Genomic DNA, 14,852 nt, shown 5'->3' on the forward strand with positions numbered 1-14,852 from the left:
AATTTTGTTTTTAAATTCAAAGACAGGAGAAAATAATATATTTTGTTAGAATTTAGGGTTTTGTTTATCTTTGGGAACATGTGTATGTGGGAAAAGAATGTTAAGAGGTGATGAGTTTTCCTGACCTGGGTGGTAATTACACTGTATAAAAATTCAATAAATTATACATTCATGACATATACTTAAGAAACTAAAAATGGAATAATTCCACTGATGCATCCCCCTGCATTTCTAATTATGTCCTAAAGTAAATTTTTTAGGCTAGGAAATGTGGTTATTGTGCATTATCTTTCATAGACATTTTATAAAACCCCTTATTCTTAGCCAACAAGAAATACAGATTATTTTTATTTATTTATTTATTTATTTTTTTGTTTGCTTTTTTCCTTTTTATCAGTACTGGGGATCAAACTCATGACTGCCTGCTTACAAGGCAGGTGCTTATGCCGCTGAGCTAAACCTCCAGCCCCAAAACACAGATTATTAAAGAGCAGACTATAATCAACTATGAGAAGTCCTATTGTAGGGAAAGTTAAGGGAATTATACTTCATTTTACACAAACCTCACCACATCAGAGGGCAAACTGAAATAATAAGCTATCTATGATGACTAAAATTATTATTGAAATGAAATTTAAGCTGGGATGTTGATGTCCACCTAAGATTCCTGAAGGCCAAAGGATCACAAATTTGAGCCAGTATGGGAAATTTGGAGAATACATTTGAAAAATAAAAAATAAAAGAGGACTTGTGTATATCATCCAATACTATACACATAAGCATGTTTGAGTGTGTGCATGCACACACACACACACGCCAAGTTATTTAAATATATATGTATAGTGTTTTTGAGGAATTAAAGATTTGTTCTTGCAATTCATTCCAAAGCAAATTTTAAAATGAACTAAGGCTACAAGTCTAGTAATCAAATTAATAATTGATTTCATATGGCTTTTGGTGTTTTTCGATTGAAATTAATTTTATGCCCACAACCCTGTGTGGACACTGAATTCTCCCAGCCTCTTCTTTTACCTGGGCCACTTCAGGATGTCTCACTACCATTTGGATATCACTTTGTGTCAGATCATCATTTACCACTGAGTTCATATCTATTTATTTCTTGTTAGCCACAACACTATTTGGCTCCTATGGAATTGTAAACACAAATGCCAGGACTAAAATATTAGGATATATTTAGTTATCCAGTGGTTTAGGTTTTGGTCATAGGACCTGGAAAAAGTATTCATTATTGTCTAAGATATCATGCAGTGATAAGCACCAAATAAACAAAAGTTTAACATTCTCCTTGAGAACTATTATAATCTGAAGGAAGCAAATTCTCAGGTTCTGATCTCTGGTGGCTGAAGGTTTATAGGAGATAAGCAAGCAGAGAGGCAGATGGTTTTTCAATTGGGGATTGGTTCTTATAATATGCACGACAGTGACCAATTTAACATCACAGTGACCAGTTATTTTTAAAAGAAACAAAAGTACAGAAACTGGAACTGGAACTATTACCTGACAACTAACAAACTGAAATATACTGGCTGGGGGGGGGTATCTTCTGCTCTATTCCCCAACTCCCACCTCCTTTTGGTTTCCCTGGCAAATCTTTGCTGGGCATGTTACATGTGATCTTCTGAAACAAGACAGAAGCAATAACCCTGGGGCTGTCAATGGTCAAAGGTTCAAGGTCCTCAAGACTGAAAATTCCTACCACAATTGTGTGGTTTGTTTCCCTTATTATAGGGTTTCTCCCTAATTGACTCTGACAAGGGAGTGAAGGAGTTAATTTTTTCTAGGAGAGTGCTTAATGTTCCTTGGATGCTCATCAAATCTTTATCATCTGTAAAGATCTTACTGGTTATATTTTATATCCTCAGAGCAATGATCTATAGATCTAAGGCAAAGCGAGCACTGGGGTATGCAGCCTGAAAAAGCTCAACAGTCAATGGGAGTAACACACTGAGGTAGAGACCAATATGGTGAATGCTGTCCTTAGGCTTCAGCAGTGTGAGTATTGCCCTGAGTCCAGAGGGATCAGAGCAGGGCGTGGAGTGCTTTTTATCTTCAGAGTGAGCCCCAGAGGAGCTGCCTAGTCCAGGTCAATTCTCTACAACTCTGGAATGATAAATCTAAAACTAGATTTCTGAAACTCATGGAAATAATCAATAAACATCTGGATTACAAGTGTGCTCAGGAGTGCAAACAGGTATAGTTGATCTTTAACTAAACTTTTGTTGAGCTAGTTATAAGCTGTCTTTATATGGTTATAATTTATTTTATGAACTTTTTAGAGCTTATGGTCTGTATGCTGTATATAATTTTTATTTAGTTACCTCTGCTACAAATACAGGCCCACTGTTGTTGCCAATAATCAAGGGTAGGCATATCTAGAGATGAATTTTCATAGCAGGACTCTACAACTTTTATTGCCCTCTCATCTTGGGTAGGAAATGCCTTGAGACAGCCCAAGGAGGTGGAGATGAGCACTAAGTCTATCTGTATATCTTTAAATGGGGAGAAGTCTGGGCCAGTGACAGACACTGATGCCTGAGCTTGTTGTTGGGATACGGGTGACAGTGCTGTGGCTTGAGCTTGCATTACTTATGGTGGGGACAGGTCTGGCTCTGATTACAATGGATTTTCCGGGGATGCTCATCCAAGTAAAATGTTTTTGGCTGAGGTCGACGTCTCAGTCAATTGGATCTCTGAAGGGGGCTTGGGAGCATAAGCTGGGCATCATTGGCAACAGGTTTACAAACACCAGGAGGAAGTAGTAGCAGGGAAGTTTTGGCCAAAATGACTTTGCCCAAGATGACCACAACATATGTAGCCTGTTGGATTTCTTTTTTTTTTTTTTTTTGTCTTTTTCGGTTTTTTTTATTGGTACCAGGGATCGAACTCACGACTGCCTGCTTGCAAGGCAGGCGCTTATGCCGCTGAAATCCCCAGCCCCTGGATTTCATTTCTAATAGAGCTACTTCCATCCATAAACAGCATGTACTAAGCATCTCTCAAGGGGTTATTTTTGACTCATGGTCTTGCAGGGCCAAGGTGGTGAGCAGATATAGGGCAGGATTGAGTGATCCATAGTTATTTAGCAGGTCCTGTGCACGATGTGGCAACTGGATGGTTAGGTCTTAATGTGAGGTGGATTTGTTTGCTTTCTTGATCAGAAGGACAATGGCTATTAGAGTGTGAAGGTAAAGAAGGAAACAGCTCTTGGTGGATCCAAGTGTTTGTACAGGTAGGCCACTGGGCATTCCTAGCGGCTAAAAGTCTGAATAAGCATCTAGGAGCAAGAATCTATAGAAGCCAGCAGGTCCAAGAAATTTGTGGACTTTCATTCTTATAACCAGTTTCTGCCAAATATTGCAGCAGAGCTTTTGTGCCTTTCCAGCAGTGTGGGTGTCATTAATCAGAATGATATTTTGTGCTGATAAACTAGCAGGGTCAACTATGAGGGCTTCTCCAAAGAGGGTAAATGAGTTTTTGAACCTCTGAGTTCAGGTTAACTGACATTCGAGTCCAGAACAGGGGTCTTTCCATTCAAAGGCAAAAAGGGGCTGGCTGGCAGGAGCCGATCAAAGGCAGAAGAAGAGAGTGTTTAGGTCAAAGCAAGTGTACCAGCAGGCTGTGGGTAGTTTTAAACTGAGTCAACATGTATGGAGGGCAATTGCAATGCATTGGCAGCTCAGAGATCTTGAACTGGCTTTATAGGCGGGAAAGGTGTATCTTAGCAGTTGACAGTCTATAGACAGTTTGTAGTCTTGAAGACTCATTTTTTTCCTTGGGTTGGAAGAGACAGATAAATAGGCTGTTCCACAACAAAATCTTTTGCTAGGGTCTCCCCAAAATAGTGGGAGAGTTCCAAAACCCTTTTAACAACTGAGTAACATTTGAAAAAGGATGTGTGGGTTGGGAACTGCAGAATGAAAGATGATGGATGCATTATTGATAGCATGGAGATTTTACCAAGGTGATTAACAGTTTAACAAGCTGATATGTGTCTGGATGCCTGTTTATGCTTCCTGTAACATCTGACAGCAATGGGAATCATGTTGAGGTGGTGTGGTTGACGAACAGGCCCAGAGGCAAGTCTTTATATCATACCTATGGGAGCAGAGTTTTTAGAACTTTATGATTATGGTTACCTGTCTTAAGCTGATGCAGGCATCATCTTCCTTCTGAGATACAGTCAAAGTTTAAAGTGCAGGGTGAACAAAGGGGGAAACTGAATGGATTGACATAAAGGAGGTGGTCACTTCCAACTAGAAGATGAGGTCTCTTCCCAGAAAAATATGGGGACCGACTTATACCAGAATTCACATTAGATGAGATGTCCTCCCAGGCTACAAGTTTGTGAAAGTGTTAAAAGTGAGAGATCAAGTTGCCCTGGTGATGATAACTTTTTGTCAGAGGGAACTTTTGAAAGCAATTAATATTGTTCCATTGCCCTACCAGGAAAGTCCCTGGTTTGCTCCTGACTTTTGCAATGAACATGCGATATCAGGGGGTCCTTTTGATAGAGCTCATTCTATCCTAACCATCTATGCTGACAGAGCAAGGAGAGATTCAGACTGAGGTGGGCCTGGATAGTCAGGTATCTGTGTCTCATAGATGTTTGTAAGAAAACAGCCTGGTAGACCTTACCATGTTTACAAGTTACAAATATAAACACAAAAATTAAATGCTTCTTCTACCTATGAGTTTTCTTACAGAAATCAGGAAAATGAAATTGAAGATTTGGAGGCAGATTTATTTATGTCAATGGGCACTGATCAGAATCATTCCCACAATATTAGACCTTGATCTCTGGTGGTCTAGGGTTTATATGGGAAGCAAACAAGCAGGAAGTATAGAGGCAGAATAACTTGTCAACTGGGTATTTGTTCTTACAGTATGCATTATAGTGATCAACTATACATCACAGTTACCAGTTATTTCTAAGAAACAAAAGTTTCTTAGAAACCAGAACTATTCCTAACAAAATGAAGTATACTGGCTTGCGGGGTAGATCTGCTACAAGTTATCCATTCTGAAAGATGACACTTGAAATGTCTTGGGAAACACAGAAGCCCTTTGAAAAAAATAATTAGGAGACTTACATCTTAGATATGAATCCCAGATCTAGAAATAATGAGCTAGCCTCAGGATCACTGTGGGTCTCCATTTTGTTCACTATGATAGGAAAGTGTTGCCACCAACAATCATTAAATCAATTTTCTTGCCAGAAAATCATCTAGGAAGAGAAATTTCCACTAATTTGCCTCTTGAAATTCTGTAACACAAATATTAAATAAAAAGAGAAATAATCTACTTCTCCCTTTAATTATTCACTTGAATCTTTTATGCATCTTATAAGACGTATTTCCATAGCAGCTGATATATGTGCTTGATCTTGTGAGTCTGTGAGTTATATTCTGATGATCTACTTCTGTGCATCAATTTCAAAGAGGGAAAAAATGCAACAGACCATTATAATACTGTTTTTATAATCTCAGCTTCTGGGAAAAATTGTTTTAGTTTTTCTACTACCCCTAGGAAAATAATCTATCTCTACGACTTTACAATGATATTCCTCTGGTAAGCACAGTCAAGCATTCTTTAGCAAGAGAAATACTGTCCAGGCCAAAACAGAGCTACTCAAATTCTCAAAAATCCCAATTCATTAATGATATAGTAAAGAATGTGATCTATCCAAGTTCACAAAATGATTTTTCACTAGAACTTTTTCTGTTTTTTTGGTTTTGCTCCCCTACTCCCACCATGGTTCCTCTTGCTGTTGCATTTTCCTTAAGGATAAATTCTTAAAGTAAGCAAAACCATCTTGTGTGGGAAGCCGCCTATGAATGGCGCCCATTTCCTGCTTCCGGGTTCTTCCCGGCCTGAACAAGCCCGCCAAATTGTCATATCTGCCCAGTTACCCGTGACGCTAGCCTATCAGCTTGTTAGGCGCGCTTCTCTGTGATTGGATACTGCTTCCCCTTATAAGAGGTTGTTCCTGCCCCCAACGGCGGAAGAGGAACCAACGTTGAGGGTGGCGGACCTTGTCAGGTCCAGTTCGCTGTACGTAATAAAGTTTGAGAGCTGATCCTGCTCGAGTCTGGCCTCCTGTCTCCCGCGGCTCCGGTCATCTGGTGGCCGCCCGTACGGGGAAAAAGGTAAAAGACTCAGCGACGTGCCTCTTCGGCCAGGAGGTGCGATTGCTGTCGCCTGCGGTACGACGGAGGACCTGGCCCAATAACAACGGAAGGCCGCGAGCACCTCTTCTCTTCACCCTGATCAGCTACGTGAGATACAGCGGTTCCCGGGACAGGTGAGTACTGGGTCACCTGGGTTGGGTGGACGCACCTAACAGATTTTGAGCGCCACACGAGTGGACGCTGGGTTTTTTTTTTTTCTTTTCTTTTCCCTTTGCATCTGTTTTGCTTTCGCTTCGCTAATATAGAGCTCGATTGGAATGCTCAGAGGAGCCCGGAGCCACTGCCGATTGTGGGTCTCCGGAGGACCCTCAGGGCTCTAATTCTGATTCTGATTCGGAAGGTTCAGAAGAGGAGGTTGTCTTCGCTAAACAGGACCCTCCTGCACAGCTTAAAGAGGAATTCAGGGCTCGGGAAGATAAAAAGGGGAACCAAACACCCACGATCACCCCCTTCAGGGCGCCAGGCCCCACTAAGCCCTTCCGCCCTTTGGCAAGTTCGCGAATTCAGGGCTCGGGAAGATAGCACCGCTGTGGCCGGAAGAGGAGTTGCTCCCTGGGCTGCCACCACAACCTATGGCACCGCCCTGGTTAGAGGGAGAGCTACTTCCTGGGTTGCCTTCTGCGCCCCCATCTGGGGAGGGAGGAGGACGTTCCTTCCACCAGAGGGTATGGTCGCGGCTTCCCTTTGAGTGTTCCGGTCTCCATGCATTCCCGGTACAAGTAGGAGGCAGGGGAGGAGGAGGATATTATGAGCCCTTAGAAATTAAACAACTTAAAACTATCAAGGACGCAGTTTCAGCTTATGGGCCCAATGCGCCATTTACCATGGCGCTTTTAGAGGCATTGGCAGGTCTGCTTTTAACTCCTGGAGATTGGACCCAGCTGGCACGCGCCTGCCTCTCCCCCGGACAATAAGTCCTGGAATGAGGAATTCTGTGTAGAGCAGGCGGCAGCCAACAGGGAAAATAACCAGAGAGAGTGGAACAGGGATATGCTATTAGGGCGAGGAGACATACGGGTCACCTTACAAAAATTATACAAGGGCAGGGAGAGCCATTTTCAGATTTTGTGGCCCGCATGCTTGAGGCCGCTAACAGGATTTTTCCAGATGCTGATAAGCCCGCAGACACAAGTCAACTCGACCCTTCTGGGACCGACGCTCAGCGCCCGAGACCATCTACAAACTAAAATGTCTGGTTTGGAGTTTTTTCTATTCTGTGGGTTCCTATTAATCACCCCTGTGATATGCTCAGATTCCACAGAACCACCACAATATCTTTGGGGTCCTTGGCACCACCCGCCCACATTGGCACCTTTTTCGGCGGCCTCGCCCGCCTCACCCAGGGTTTACACCATCAATCAAACAGTCCTTGATTATGCTAATTGCCATGGCTATCCTAGTAGGGCTTGTGGTTATTAAATGCTTGTTAGATCGCCTCATACAAACTCAGCAGCAGGTTAAGATCACAGCTATGGCAGCCATGCAAATGGCAGCAGGTAGCCCATCAGGCCAGCAGGCCGCCGCATATCTCCTTCACATTGCAGAACATCAGCTATAAGAGCTGAGTGGGCAAGCCAATGACGGGTAAGACGGGAAAAGCCCTCCCAGTCAACCTAAGACAGGCTCCACTCAGATATATATGGCCTATAAGGCCAGGGGTCCCTCCCGGAGTCAAATTATTGGCATTGAGATGCGAGACCAAGGGTACTGCAGTGCCATCCGCCTCAAAGTTTGGGGGGAAGGCAGGAATGAATGTCTATATGCATCCAGGTTCGGTTCACAAAAGCCTGGCCCTGCGAAAAAATGAACCACTCACCTTGAGCATGGTCCTGGCGCAAGGATATGCACAAAACAGGGTGATGCACAGCAGGGTATAGACCTCTACATTCTCTCATGCCTCGGCCTACAAGGTAGGCCCACTCCTAGGTGTCTAACAGCAACAAGGTCATAGACACCTTGGAGGGACCCACAGACCATCCTATTTTAATAAATAAAAAAGGGGGAGATGTGGGAAGCCGCCTATGAATGGTGCCCATTTCCTGCTTCCGGGTTCTTCCCGGCCTGAACAAGCCCGCCAAATTGTCATATCTGCCCAGTTACCCGTGACGCTAGCCTATCAGCTTGTTAGGCGCGCTTCTCTGTGATTGGATACTGCTTCCCCTTATAAGAGGTTGTTCCTGCCCCCAACGGCGGAAGAGGAACCAACGTTGAGGGTGGCGGACCTTGTCAGGTCCGGTTCGCTGTACGTAATAAAGTTTGAGAGCTGATCCTGCTCGAGTCTGGCCTCCTGTCTCCCGCGGCTCAGGTCAATCTTGGTTAGATTTCTTTCTTTCCATGGCCTGCTCTGTTCTCTGGCATTCAGGAGAGTTCAGTTTGGGTGGCCAGACTAGAGAGACTTAGGATGCCATGTGGGTGGGCAAGCACCAAATCAAAGAACTTGCTCAGAGGGCTCTTCCCAGGGTAACCACAGGAAGCTCTTTGATCTCCTCCTTGTACCATCTTTTTCCATATGTGGCAACTTGTTTCCCCTTTGGGGTAGGTTCCCAAGCCCCTTCCCTTTTCTGTGCATTCTTTAAGATACACTAATGAAAATGTCACCTTAACCATTCCTTACCCTGCCTTTGTGTACCTAATCTTCTGATGCCACCTTCAAAGAACCTAGGTTTCTAGAAATCTCCCAGGAGATTTCCAGAAGCTTTGAGTTATTTAAATAAGTTGCCACTTTAAAAATGCACACACTATAAAAAATTGTGCAACTGCTATTTAGAAAAGTTGTTTAAAAGATAGACATTTGAGTGATTCTTGCTTTAAAGAAGTAGACAGTTTGTTGAGTCTTTAAACATTTTATATGTAATTGGGGTTTTAATCATAAAATTTTTGCCTACACCTATTGTTACTGTTTTAACATTCAGATCTCAGATCCATTTCATTCTTAGGTTACTTCACGTTAAGGGATAACAGGTCTAAGTTCGATGTTTGGCACATAAAAAGCCAATTTTCCTAGTACTATTTGTTAAAGAGGTTATCTTCTCCCTAGTGAATGGATTTTCCACTTTTTGAAAGATAAAGTTGCTGAACATGCTTTGAATTCTTTTTTTGTCTTCTATTTTGTTCCATAGATCCACAAATCTGTCTCTCTCTCTTTTTCTTTTGCCAATACCATGTTTTAATCACTGTAGCTATGTAGTATAACTTGAATTTTCGGGTTGTGATTTTCCCTGCCTTGCTCTTGTTGCCCAGAATGACTTTTGCTGTTCTAGGTTTCTTTTTGTTCCATGTGAATTTTAGGAATGTTTCCTTACATCAAATTAAAAAGCTTTTGTACCGCAAAGAAAATCAACAGAAAAAAGACACAAGGTACTGAATGGGGAAATAATTGCCAGCTACTCCTCAAACTGAAGACTAATATATAACACTATACAGAACTCAAAAAATTAGACCCTCTCAATTTAAATAAAATGGGTCTCAGAAATGAGAAGATGCTTGCTAGATAGAGTAGTAAAAACACTCAATAAATACATGAAAAAATGCTTGCCATTTGAGAATTGTGAATTAAAACAACACCGAGTTTCCCTCTCACTCCAGAGAGAATAGATATCATCAAATCAACCAATAACACATGCTTGTGAAGCTGTGAAGAAAAAGGAAGGCTTTTCCATTGTTGGTGGGAGTGTAGATTTGTACAACCACTATGGAAATCATTATGGAGATTCCTCAATAAACTAAAATTAAAGGATCCACTTGACAGAGCTGTTTCCCTTCTGGATATCTTCCCTAAAGAGTTAAAGTCATCATACTACAATGACATATGGCACCTATGTTTATAGCATTACAATTTTTAACAGCTGAATTTTGGGAAAAGCCCATATGTCCATCAACAAGTGAAAAAATAAAGAAAATGTGCATCATATGGCATGAGTTTAAGGCCTGCAGAGTGTACTCTACCTAGCTGTGCAGTCTTGATGTGTTACTCAAAACCTGGTAGAGTCATGTCCAGAAACCTCAAGCAAACAGAGAGCTTTGATGCATCACATGGTGCAAGTTTATGGCCTGTACAGTGTACTCTACCTAGCCATGCAGCTTGGTGCACTGCTCAGAACATGGTAGGGTATGGTCCAGCAACCCCAAGCAAGCAAGGAGCCTTGATGGGCCTCTCAGGACCCGGTAAGGCCTGCCTAATGACCACCACTCATCTGGGAAAATTGAGTGGACAACTAACCTCAATCCAGGAAACAACTGAGACTTTGCATTCAGGCTGCCCAAGGCAAATACAGGAAAATGACAAAACAGAAGAGCAAAATGCAATCTTAAACCTCCATCCCATCCCAAACAAACCTAGGAGACATGGGAATAGAAGCAAGTGTAAATTACACACCTGAAATTTCTGAAATGATAGCAACTTAGGCAAAGAAACAGCTCCATGAAGCTGTAAAGAACTCAGGTGAGAAATAATCTGCCAGGTAAAAGAAGAAGTGATAAACATAATAAAAGAAATGCTAAACACATCTAAAGAAAACGTAGTAAAAAAATTTGGAGAGCACTGCAAAAAGATGGAAACCTTGAATGAAAAATATAAGAAAGAAACAGAATACATGAAACAGATTCAAAGCGATATCCAGGAAATAAAAATTCCATTGAAAGCTGGCAAAATCACCTCAAGGAAAATCAAGTTAGACTTTCAGATTTCAAAGATAAGATTGTTGGTAGGGAACAGGAAATAAAGATCTTTTAAAAATAACAGGATATTGGGAAGTAATAATTCAACAGTTGCAAGATGATGCAAAGCAAAACAGTATAAGACTGATAAGTGTAAATGAAAAAAGGTGATAACACAAATGATATAAAAAGACTAGTTGCGGAAGTAATAGCAGAAAATTTCCCAAACATAGGAAAAGAAACCGACATACAGATAAATGAGGCATATAGGATTCCAATTAGCCATAACCAAAATAAATCTATACCCAGACATATAATAATCAGAAACCCAGAATTTCAACATAAGAACAGAATATTAAAAGCTGTTAGAGAATAGAAACCAATTACCTATAAAGGAAAGCCCAAGAATCACAGAATCACAGAAGACTTCTTGACACAAATAATCAAGTCAAGAAGAGCATAAAGTATTTTAAATCCTAAAAGAAAACCACTTCCAACCCAGATTGATGTACCCTGAAAAACTATTCTTCAGAATCCATGAAGAAATAAGATACTTCCATGCCAAAGTACAGCTGAAGAACTTCATGATCACCAAACCAACCCTACAAAGAATAGTGAAAGATATTCTACATAGATAAAAAATAACTATGACTTCTAGAACACCAAAAAAAAAAAAAAAAAAAAAAAAAAGCTACCAAGCAGGGCAAATAATTAAATAGAAGGGAAAGGTAAAGAATCAACAGCAGAATGATAACACAACAAAAATAAGCCAATATATATTATGTATAACCAACAATGTAAATGACTTCAATTCACCAATTAAAATAAATAGACTGGACTTCGGGGAGAACATGGTGGACAGATAGCAGCAGCTACCAAGGCTTTATGAGAGACCCAGCTTAGAATCCAGGAATGGTGCGGAGTGAGGAATCCTAAGCAAGAGGAGATATACCCTGCTGACCCAAGAATGAACTGGGCTGCGAGAAACCAACTGGGAATGCACTCCTGGTGCTATAATAGAAACAGATAAAGCCTCAGCGTGGAAGCTGGAGCCCGCGCCATTGGAAGACGTGATTTGGGTTTCCTGCTGTTGCTGCTATGACTGAATCGGCTCGGCAGGGAGAGAGACAGGCGAAAGCTCTGAGAACGGGAATCGGTGAATGGAGTTGAGAGTGGGACAGGCAGGGAGCCGTGCACTGACCTGCGGTGAGTGAGGGAAACTGGGACTCTCCCATGGTCTAGGAGGCTCCAACAGAGGACATTCTGGGACCAGGCAGACTTGCTGAAACAGGGCACTGTAGTGACCTCAGTCATATATCGCCCTCTCAAGTGGGATTGGTAAGCAGTGCCTAGCCTACATGACGTTGCTGGCTGAGACCTAGTAGGCTAGCACAACCCAGGTCCCAGTGCCTGGAGGTGCACCCTAGCAGTGAAGCCTTCGGTAGGTTGACCTGGAGGGGCGGGCCCCGCCTAGGCTGCCCCGTCCATAACTCCCTGGTGCACTGTGGTGGGTGGGAACACCTAGACAGTGCAATTCAAACAGACTGTGGCTGACAGGGAAGGAAGCTGGGCCTCCTCTATACTCTTGTATTTAAGGAACAAAGAATAAGGGAAGAGGGAGCAATAAGAAAAGCTCCTTGGCCCCCAATCTTGAGAAACACGCAATAAACAGACACAGAACCAATAGACATAAAGTGCTATCGCCAGAGCCTCATAGGCGAGTTCAGGAATGAAGTTATTAATGACCTGAAGCAAGACATAAGCAGAATAGTTAGAGAAATGCTAAGCACTACCCAAGAAAAAACAGATGGTGGAATGGACGAACAGAAAAAAAGGGCAAAATTGTTTGATGGAGAAAATAGAGAAAACATAGAATACGTGAGCAGGTTCAAAGAGATTACCAGGAAACTAAAAACTCTATCGAAAACTGTCATAACAGCTTGAAAGAAACTAAGGATAGATTATCTGAACTGGAGGGCAGATTTGTAATATGGGAGCATGAAATGAAAAACTTGTTAAGAATAACAAGAAACAAACAGCAATAATACAAAGACTAGAAGATGATAAGATGATCTATAACTTAAGAATAAAGAACATAAAAGAAGAAGTAGGGACACAAACAAATGAACTACAAACGCTACTTGCAGAAATAATCCAGGAGAATTTTCCTAATTTAGCAAAAGTTAAAGATACTCAGATGTATAAAGCATACAGGACTCCAGCCACCTACAACCCAAACAGAGCTACACCCAGGCATATAATAATCAAAATACCAGAAATCCAATATAAGAACAGAATATTAAAAGCTGTCAGAGACAAGAAACAGATCACTTACAAGGGAACACCATCAGAATTACAGCAGACTTCTCGGCACAAACCATCAAATCACGAAGAGCATGGGGGGAAATAATTCAAGCTTTGAAAGATAGTAACCTCCATCCAAGATTGATATATCCTGCACAACTATCCCTGGAAATTGATGGAAAAACAAGGTGCTTCCAGGATAAAGAGGAACTAGGGGAATATGCAACCACCAATTCAACCCTACAGAGAATACTGCAGGATATTCTAAAAAAAGAAAAAAAAGAAGAATCCAGAAATAGTGGCAGAGAGGCCACAATGAATGGAGCAGAAAACAAAATGAAGAAGACAAATTGACAACTAATAACAGAAAAAGAGCTCAACGGAAATGAGGCAGAGAGGATTGGATGATAGGAACAGCTATTTTGGAGAAAACAATGTCATAATAGGTAATACTGATTTAATATCATCTTGTTTTGGAGTCCCATCAAGCTTTTGTTCTTCTGTCTCCATAGGTCTTAACATGTTGTATCTTATTGGATTTTATTATATGTGATAGTATAAACAAAAACTTTTATGGACAAGGAGATTATACAGAAACCATTGTTCATTTTCTGTTAGTTGATTCTAAATACCCTGTAATAGTGTCATTCTCTTGAATGGTTTTACATTGTTTTGATATATTTGATGCTACAGTATATGAAGTTATACTCAAAAGATTTCAAGGAAAGAGACAATATGGTAACTACATTTATGTTGGGATTATCTTGTGGTGAAACACTATTTTTCTTAAATGGTTATGTTTTGATCTGCACTGTTTTGTTGTTATGTCCTCTTTTATCTCAATCTCCATTTTATTATTTACTTTTTTATTTTTATCTTTTTAATTAAGGGAAAAATAAATAAAAAAATAGCAGGATATATTATACTAACCACTTTGATTTTCTATTAACTTGATTTGAAGCCCTGCATTGCTCTTACCATCTTGTTTTGACTGATGTTCCTCTATTCTGTTTTGCTTGATAGTACCAGGTTCGAAAGTTTAGGCAACAGCTGTGAAGATAGTGGGATTTATTATGACCCTCATTCTGGTTGACTATTATCTACTTTTGAAGACCTGTAATGTCTCCAATGTTTTGGTTTTGTTGGTTTCGTTCTTTACTGTTTTGTTCAATTTTATTATAACTGATGATATAAGCAATTCTATTGGAGATAGTGGGAGGCATTATGGTAACCATTGTTGATCACCTTGTATTATGTTTTTACATTATCTATTATGTCCACCCTTTTGATTTGACCGACTCTGTTCTGTTATGTCACATTTGGTTTTACTTTCTTCCAAAAAAGTAATAAGAACTGTGGGAGTAATAAAACCCAAGAAGTGTAATAGTCGCTGTACAAAAGAGAGGAAAACAAAGTGCTCTAAACAATATAACTGCAAGTATATTTAAGTGTATAAGATAGACAATGATATTACTGAGTTTTGCTGGATCATTGAACAGAACTGTTTGCAGTCTCATTGCTTGAACGTCTATTTTATATGCTTTAATTTTGTAACTTGAACAAATATTTCTAAGATGACAATATGTAATCATTAACTCTTGATTTCCTACTGTTTATTTTTTTCTGAAATTCTGTATAACTTGTACCCTTTTTCTGCTTTTTTTTCTTTTTCTCCTTAAATAA

General features: G+C 40.7%; 1 long non-coding RNA gene across 1 annotated transcript; it reads left to right on the forward strand.

Moving 5' to 3' along the window:
* The first annotated feature begins 7,328 nt into the window (after positions 1-7,328).
* On the forward strand, positions 7,329-8,476 carry LOC134477282 (uncharacterized). The gene is made up of 2 exons (XR_010049208.1): positions 7,329-7,793; positions 7,832-8,476. It is a non-coding gene; the product is annotated as an uncharacterized LOC134477282 (long non-coding RNA).
* Positions 8,477-14,852: the final 6,376 nt, after the last annotated feature.

The sequence above is a fragment of the Cavia porcellus genome, unplaced genomic scaffold, assembly GCF_034190915.1.
Source record: "Cavia porcellus strain 051 isolate PalLab524CR breed Dunkin Hartley unplaced genomic scaffold, mCavPor4.1 scaffold_8, whole genome shotgun sequence".
NCBI lineage: Eukaryota > Metazoa > Chordata > Mammalia > Rodentia > Caviidae > Cavia > Cavia porcellus.